An 8,619-nucleotide genomic window follows, 5' to 3' on the forward strand; every position below is an offset into this window, starting at 1 on the left:
ATAGCTGCTCTCACTTTGTCTTTTCTCGAGTATTATGATATATATAAAATGTTGAGAATAAGCATCATTTTATACTAAAAATATGTAGAGAGTCATAAATTCTGACTCCGTAAATGCATAAGAGATGTTAAAAATAACAGTGCACTTTGAGGAATGTTTGGATATGCCTCTTATTAGAAAGAAAACACTGTCTGTTCTGCAGTGGCCAATGAAGAATTACCAATGCCTTATTTTCTAGGCGTAGATTAGAGGATGTAGACCAGACAATTTGTTTACTCTTGTTAAGAAAACTACACATTTGCTTACAGAAGACTATTAGTAGAATTACAAACTCTTTCTTCAAAAAGAAAAAAGGAAGAAGTCTCCCTGAAATTAATGCAAAATTTGCTTAAAATCGATCACATTCAGATGTCTTGCTTGTAACCTGTTACCAGTATAGCATAAAAGCCCAAACTATTGTTTAGATCAAAACATTTTTTTTTGTGTAGGTAACTCAAGAGACTAGAGCTTATAAGTTGCTCCTGCATGCATTGTTGGGGGCTTCTGAAAGTACTGACAATTTTAAGTCTTTCTCAGGGTAACCATGTTTTCTTAACAATGTTTTCAGCTGCAGATTTCTTCCAAATAAATTGCCTTCTCTTTCGAAAAGTAATCTTATAAAAAGAAATTTAGCAATTTCTCATTGATATAGGTATTTTCAGTACTCAGAAATGATTTTAATCTCTGTAAAGTTAATATTCTGCCATCTGCCATTAAAATTATTTTTCAAATCCTCATTAGTAACTTTTTTCACTTAAGGTCAAAGGATTGAAAACAAATCATTTATTATGTAAAATGTATTATGTAAAAAAGTGTTCATATTGACCATTAAGCATAATGGTGTGGTTATAATTTTTAAAACTCATCTCAGTGTTTTATCTGATTAAAGCAGGCACTGATCAGGATATTTTCTAAGAGGTAATTTACCTCCTTTTTCCTTCTAGTAATTCTTATATTCTAAGTTTCATCTCTGGGAAATAACAAGAGGGGAATATAATTAAATTGGTGGTAATCTAATCGTTGTTTAAATGTGTCACTTCTCATCATCAAAGCCATTTTTCTAGCCTCAGAAAGATGAAATAATGCCTCTACCATTTTCTACTTGGTAACTTGAAAATTGAAGTTTCTGTTAGAAGTCACTAAGCGTCAGGGAACTTGTATACCACTATCTATGCAGCATTGTTATAGTGTGATTGTTTCTGTGTTTCGAATATGATTTTCCTAATGCGTTGAATAAAATTTTGTTAAAAATTAATTTTTCATGTTATGTGCAAGTACCAGTTATTGAGTATTTTAGTATATTAAAAATGATAGTCATAAAAATTGACCATGCATTAGAGTTTATGGTTGGTAGTGGGTTGATTGGAAAATTTCCAGTATTTGGTTACATATTTATATTAACATCATCCAAATGAAATATAGTGTTTCATTACTATTCAGAAATAGTATAACAGAAAAGCCAAATGTTAAAATTATCAGCTATAAAAAAACAGTTAAATTGATGTTAAGTAAAATCTTTTAAATTTCTGAGCCAATATTGAGCAGATTAGCTTTAAAGCATATCTCTTTGAGGAAGCCAAATATAAGGGTATATTCTGCTTTTTAAATAAAGTATTAAGATGGTACTAAAAATCATATTCAAAAGATAGCAGATACTTTTACAGACGCAAAACATATTTTCTATGTACTTTCATATCAAAAAAGTTATGGGCTCAAAATGTGACTCGAGCCAATTTATTAACCAAAAAGTTATGGAATATCCACTTCAATGAATTCTCTTACCCAAACAAAAAACTGTAAATGACTTAAGAGATAGCACCCTAAATTAAAGCTGCCAATTTTTAAACATTAATATAGCTGATGGTATAGAGAAGGAATAGTATGGGAAGAATAAATCAATTGATCACTTTTACCTAAAGATTAAACAATAGATCTAGCAGTTAATGAGACTAATTTTATCATGGCTTTCATTTTATATATCATATGTTTAGGTAGGAGTTAGCTGGAATGATAAGGATTATGTTGGGGCAAAACTGCCATTCTAGTAAAAAGAAATAATATGGAGATATTTTTCAACACAATGTTGACTTGTTTCCTTATATGATATCGTGCTAAAACTACAAAAGGACTAACCCCTAAAAACATCTTTTTAAAAAATGTACACTGTTATATAATAAAGAGCTAAGTTCTTTTCCCATAACTTTTCATTCAAAAATTTGTTTTAGTTTGCTCTAGCTCAGCTCTTTCCCTGGAATACTTGTATTTTATCTTTGCTTATTGTCTCTCTTGCTCTTCTTAATAAATACAGAAGTCTACAGAAAAGACCTTTTCAGAAGATCATTTTTTGACCAGTGTTTTCATAAGTTCTATGCTTTTAAAAAATTAAATTGTTAATTAAAATGAATTTATATTTAGTGCATTAGTGGATTTAGTAAAATCTTCATTAGAATCTATAAGTGCATATTTTGTTTTTAAACTTTGGCTTAAATATATTTGCTGTTTTGGGTGCTGGCTTTTTTTATGTATTCTTTTACATTCTTTCAAAATAATGTTCTGCATTACCTGTCCACAGGTGATGTGATAGTTAACATTATATATGCCAGAGGAAAATGGTTTAATTTTAAGAATGATTAGATATAATTGATAGTAAATGTTCAAAGGAGTTACATCTGTATTTTTGAACATCTCTCTTGGAAACTACTAGACTGTCATCTCTTTCCAGGCAGAAGCTTAAATATATCTTGGTATTTCTGGTACGCAGTTATCCAGAAGAGTATTTTTTAAAATATTTTTGACTGAATGAATGAATTTAGAATCCTAAGGAGAAATTGGAAAAACTTGATTGTAAATTACTACATTTTCTTTATAATTTTATTTTTAGTGGATATTATTTCAAGATCTTCATTAAGTTAATAATTACTAAAGACTGTTATGGAGTCAGTAAAACTAAAAAATCTCACATTTGTAGTTAAAGAGTAACTAGTGTCAAGATTAGGGAGGAAAAACTCAGGCAGGTTTGAATGAAAACATAGCTGATGTCACCAAAAAATAGCTTTTTGTGAATTGAGTTCATTTTCATCATGACTCCAGTATGATTAAGATTGAATCTTTTGTTGATTTTCCGTTAGAAATGAAGATTTATCACAAATGGAAATTATTTAAGTCTGACTGATGAACAAAGGAAATTTGGCTATGCATATTAGTGACAGCTAGACTGTAAAGTCAGAAAAAAATGGGCTATAAACATAAGCAGGTTCAGGACAAGCTAGGGAAACTACAAATATCTAATTTTTTCAGCATCTTCCCTATTCACTAGTTGCAATTCATAGACATAAAACATGAAACAATGAAATTTAAGTAATTATTGTTTTGAGCAACTACTTGGTTGATAAAGTATTTTACATTTATGTTTATTAGGAAATACTGTTGTTATTACTTAGACCAAAGCTGATTTGAAATTGAAAACTAGTCTAAGCACTTGAGTTTTTTAATGTTATACATAAAAACCATTTTGATTAAAAAAATCAAATTGACTAATCATCTTGTGTGATGACCTCATAATATTTTATAAGTAGGAACTTAAAAATTAGAATAAGTGACAGTTTTAGTAAACTTTTGTTATGTGTTCTGGACCTAAAAATATTGATCTATCCCAAATCAAAGATATTTAGCAGTGTGCCAGGGATAAGTAAGAAACATGGCATATCTTTTTAGACCAGCAATGTTTATTTCATGTGTAGTAAATATGTTTTTTATATTAAAACATACCAACGTATTGATGAGCAAGATTTACATTAATTTTTAGTTTAAATCACGAGTCTTTTAAGCAATTTTAATCTTGCACTAAGGCATTTATTGTATCCTCCTCACCCCAGTACACCGAAGAATCTTTATTTATTTATTTATTTTTTCCATAACTTGAATCTAAATCTAAATCTTATTTTTTAATTATTTTTTTAAATTAAGTTTATTGGGGTAACATTGGTTAATACAATTATATAATTTTTAGGTGTACATTATAATTTAACGTCTATATATTCTATTGTGTGATTACCACCCAGAGTTCAATTTCCTTCAGCTTATGAAGATTCTTTAAACACAATATTAGATGTTAATGACACTACAGAACATTTAAAAACAAAAAAAAAGGAATTCTTTGTTTTATGGATTGTAAATGCAAATAGCACAATGAATTTTCTCCAATTTAGTGTGTGTGTATATGTGTGTACATATATATATACATACACACATATATACACATATATATAATATAGAATTTCAGATGGATGCCATTTTAAAGCATTTTTATAATAGATATTTCTAGATTCTTTGGAGTCCTTATACATATTGATTTCTTGTTTTACACAACTAGGTATTGTTAAGGAAAATGGGATGGGGATTTTAATTTGTAATCCACACACATACATTGATACTCATTCTCACCTATTTCTCCTACCTAATTAGAAAAGATGTTCCTCTTTCTAACATCTAACCTTTGGATTATTTTCTTCCTTTCCATATAAAACAAGTATTTGATCAATAACAATAAAAATGGCAATGGCTATCTATTGAATGTTTACGGTGTTCTAGGCACTGTGCTAAGCACTTCTGTATACATGATTTTCTTAAATCCTCACAACCACCTTTTATTGTGGATATACTTTTTATGAGTAAGGAAACAGGCAATGAACTTAAGTAACTTTCCCCCAAATAACATAGCTATGGCTAAGAAATTGGGTCTCAAACTCAGCCAGATTTTATGTTGTGGGAACCCCTTCATGCCAGGAAAAGGAAGGTTTTACTTGAGTGTAAATATCTACATGCCCTTTAGAGAACTGTTTTGAGTATTTTGTCAAGGGGATAAATACCTGGCTACAAGCACATAAGCAAAGGGAAGAGAGACAACAGGTCAGTTTAAAGACCTTCAATCATTAACTGCACTAATACCAGCCCCAATTCTTAGCCCCTCCCTAATTTTCCAATAATCTCTGATGCCAGAGCCTTTCTAGGTTTGTGATAGGTTGGTTAGACTCTTGTCTCCAGAAGCATCTTCTGTGAGGCCGCTAGGGTACAACTTGTTCTTCTCTACCTTCCAGTTCATACTCTTCTATTTTGTCTTCTGGATATATACCAAAATCTCTGGTCTGGTGATAGATTCTCCCATTTCTCACATCTTCATGGTATAGTCAGTTGTCCCATTACTACAAATAATTCTTTTCCTATTTAATGAGAACTGGAGAAGATATAAAGTCATGTGTTCATTGTCTTGAACTCAAAGCCAATGTAAATTTCACACTTGAAAAACATGGTGAAATTGACTTCTGGTCAGGATGTAAAATAGAACTTTGATCCAGTGGAAACAGGAAAAGTCCAGATAAAATAAACATACTCTTTATTGGAGTTATTTCAGAGTAGTATATACAAACAAATCTAGATGAAATAAATCCCAGACAGGGATGAGTTCATTAAGTAAGCAGAGATTGAAGCAGCTCCTATACATGGGGCAAATGACTGAGTGTTGGTGGATTAGAAGTGGAGCTGCCATATACCAGAAGATTTTACAAGAAAGAAGAAACCAACTAAACTTTTTTTTTGGCCAATATTAAATACAGTTTTATTTATTAAGGCATCGCATTTTCCACTTTACAATACAGTGTTTATAACGTGCATCATTATTTCCTTTTCCTGTGCACACATATTTCATATTCAAGTGTCAAGGACACCCTGTCATAGAGCAGCTCAACTTTAAAACTGCCATGGAATTTGCTACAAATTTTGGTCCTTCAATATTTTGTGTAAAACAGTGCTAAATATGTGCTCAAGGTGGGCTCAGTTAACCTCTTCGTTGGTATACCCAGAAGAGGCACCACCTGTATGAAAGGCTCTACTACCAGGGAAGCGCCCCTAAGCATTCTTCCTGGCATGCCTCCTGCACTCTGGTACAGCCTGGTAATAATAATGGGGTTGCAGACTTTTTCAGACTCTTTCTGCTGATATTCAGATTCTTCTCTGTAGTCTGGTTCTTATCAGCCAGTTGACGATTTCATTGCACTAGTCAAGAATCTTCTGTTTGACTTCATTAATGATCTTGCCTTGAAGTTTTTCATCTTCAACAGTTGCTTTCATGGTGAATGCATAGAATTTAAGTGAATCCTTGGAAGACACCTTGTACCTCTTTCTCATCATCAGCTTTGTACTTAGCTTCCTGGACCATGTACTCAGTGTCTTCCTTGCTCAGACAATTTTTGTCATTAGTGATGGTAATCTTGTTCTCTTTTCCTGTACTCTTATTTATAGCAGAGAAACTGAGGATGCCATTGGTATCAATATCAAAAATGACTTCAATCTGAGGAAAACCATGAGGTGCAAGAGGTAAGCCTATGAGTTCAAACTTGCCAAGCAAGTTATTAGCCTTGGTCATGGCCTGCTCACCTTGATAAATCTGAATGAGCACACCAGGTTGGTTGTCAGAATAGATAATGAAGGTCTGTGCTTGGTAGGAATGGTAGTATTGCGCTTGATGAGGACAGTATGACTCTGTCAGCAGTTTCAGTGCCAAGAGAAAAAGGAGTGACATCCAACAGCAGCAAAACATAAACAGATTTTCAGATTTGTCTCCAGATAGGATGGCTGCCTGGACAACTATACTATAAGCAACTACTTCATCAAGGTTAATGCTCTTTTTGAACTCTTTTTCCATCGAAGAAGTCCTGTAGGAGTTTCTGAATCTTGGGGATATGGGTAGAGCCACACCCATATGGGAAGAACCACACACCAAGACAATATCATGGATCTGGGACTTTTCAAGGTTGGCATCCTGAAGGGCTTTCTCTACAGGGTCCAGGGTGCCATGAAAAGGTCAGCATTCAATTATTCAAATATGGCATAGGTGATAGAGATATAAAAGTCAGTTCCTTCATAGAGTGAATCAGTCTCAATACTGGCCTGGGTGCTGGAAGAAAGAGTACACTTAGCACATATGAAAGTAGTCCGGAAGCAACAGCCCTCTTGTTCTCACTAATGTCATGCTTGCAGTTGAACTCTACAATAAAATGGTTGACCATTCGGTAGTCAAAGTATTCTCCACCTAAGTGGGTGGCCCCAGCTGTAGATTTGACCTCAAAGATTCCATCTTCAATTATAAGAATTGATACATCAAAAGTGCACTTTTCTTTCAGCTCCAACCTTTTTATCTAAGCCGTAAGCAATAGCAGCAGCAGTTGGCCATTGATGATTCTAAGTATGTTAAGACCAGTAGTTTCAGCATCTTTGGTAACCTGACACTGAGAGTCATTGAAGTAAGCAGGTACTGTGATGATAGCATTTGTAACAGTCTTCTCAAAGTAGGCTTTTGCGATATCCTTCATCTTTGTCAAAATAGACGATACCTCCTCTGGATAGAAACTTTTTGTCTCTTCCTTGTACTTTACTTAGACTTTGGGCCTACCAACATCATTCATCACCATGAAGGGACAATGCTGCATTTCAAATTGGAAAATAGCATTATCAAATCTACATCCAATCAGGCGTTTGGCATCAAAAACAGTGTTAGTGGGGTTCAATGCAACTTGATTCTTTGTGGCATTACTGATCAAATGTTCGGTTTTCAGTAAAGTTGACATAACATGGTGTAGTTCAGTTTCCCTGATCATTAGCAATTATTTCCATTTTCTCATGCTGGAAGACACCCACACAAGACTAGGTGGTGCCGAAATCAATGCCAACTCCAGAGCCCTTTGACATGGTTGCTTCAGTGTACATGCAGCTTGCAGAGAAGAAAGATTTGGATAGCTGCCCCCACATTCAATGACAAAACCAACTAAACTTTTGACAACATTGTGAGATGGGTCTGCAAGGGCATTAAGTGTCTGGCCAAACAATTCTGTCCCTTTCCCTGGAATTTTGCCAAGAAAATTGCAGTGGAGGAGGGCCTAGTAAGCAAAGAGTTTATGCAGTTTTGCACATCACACTTAATTGCCAGAGTTGGAACAAAATTTGGCTTCAAACTAAAACTGAGACCCAACTCATTCCAGTTAAAACACTTAAAGAAGTTAAATTGCTCAGTCTCTTGGCAGATGAGGCATGGGAGGTTAGGGATTAAACTAAACAAAGTTGAACTCAATGTAATTAAAGCTGCAGCTCAGCAACAGCTCAGTTCAACTTGTGAGGGATCTTGAAAAATAAGTCCTTCACTCTAACGACCACAGAATGAAAGGCATGCATTCTGAACCAACACAAAATTATGTTTTACTCCACTGTTTTTTTATGCCTAATACAGAAAACTTTTTTAAATTATAAGTCTAATGAAAAGGGAAGGAATTGGACCCATTATCAAGAGTAAGCAGTCAATAGAGACTTGTAGATTACTAGCAGACAAGAACTTTAAAAAAAAAAAAGTGTTTTGAGGAATTTACAGAAAAGATGGATAATAAGCAAAGAGGAAATTTCAGAACCAAATGTATATTCTAGAATTAATATATCAGAAATAGAAAAGTCACTGGATGGCACTCGTGTATGTATGTGGGGGTAGGGGGTAGCAGTCCCTGACAATGGGTGTCAATATATGGCAGGAGCACTCCA

The 8,619-nt window shown here is 33.6% G+C and overlaps 1 pseudogene; it reads right to left on the reverse strand.

The window, feature by feature from the left end:
• Positions 1-5,868: 5,868 nt before the first annotated feature.
• Positions 5,869-7,782, reverse strand: LOC120600982 (heat shock cognate 71 kDa protein-like; annotated as a pseudogene).
• Positions 7,783-8,619: the final 837 nt, after the last annotated feature.

The sequence above is a fragment of the Pteropus medius genome, unplaced genomic scaffold, assembly GCF_902729225.1.
Source record: "Pteropus medius unplaced genomic scaffold, Ma_sr-lr_union100, whole genome shotgun sequence".
NCBI lineage: Eukaryota > Metazoa > Chordata > Mammalia > Chiroptera > Pteropodidae > Pteropus > Pteropus medius.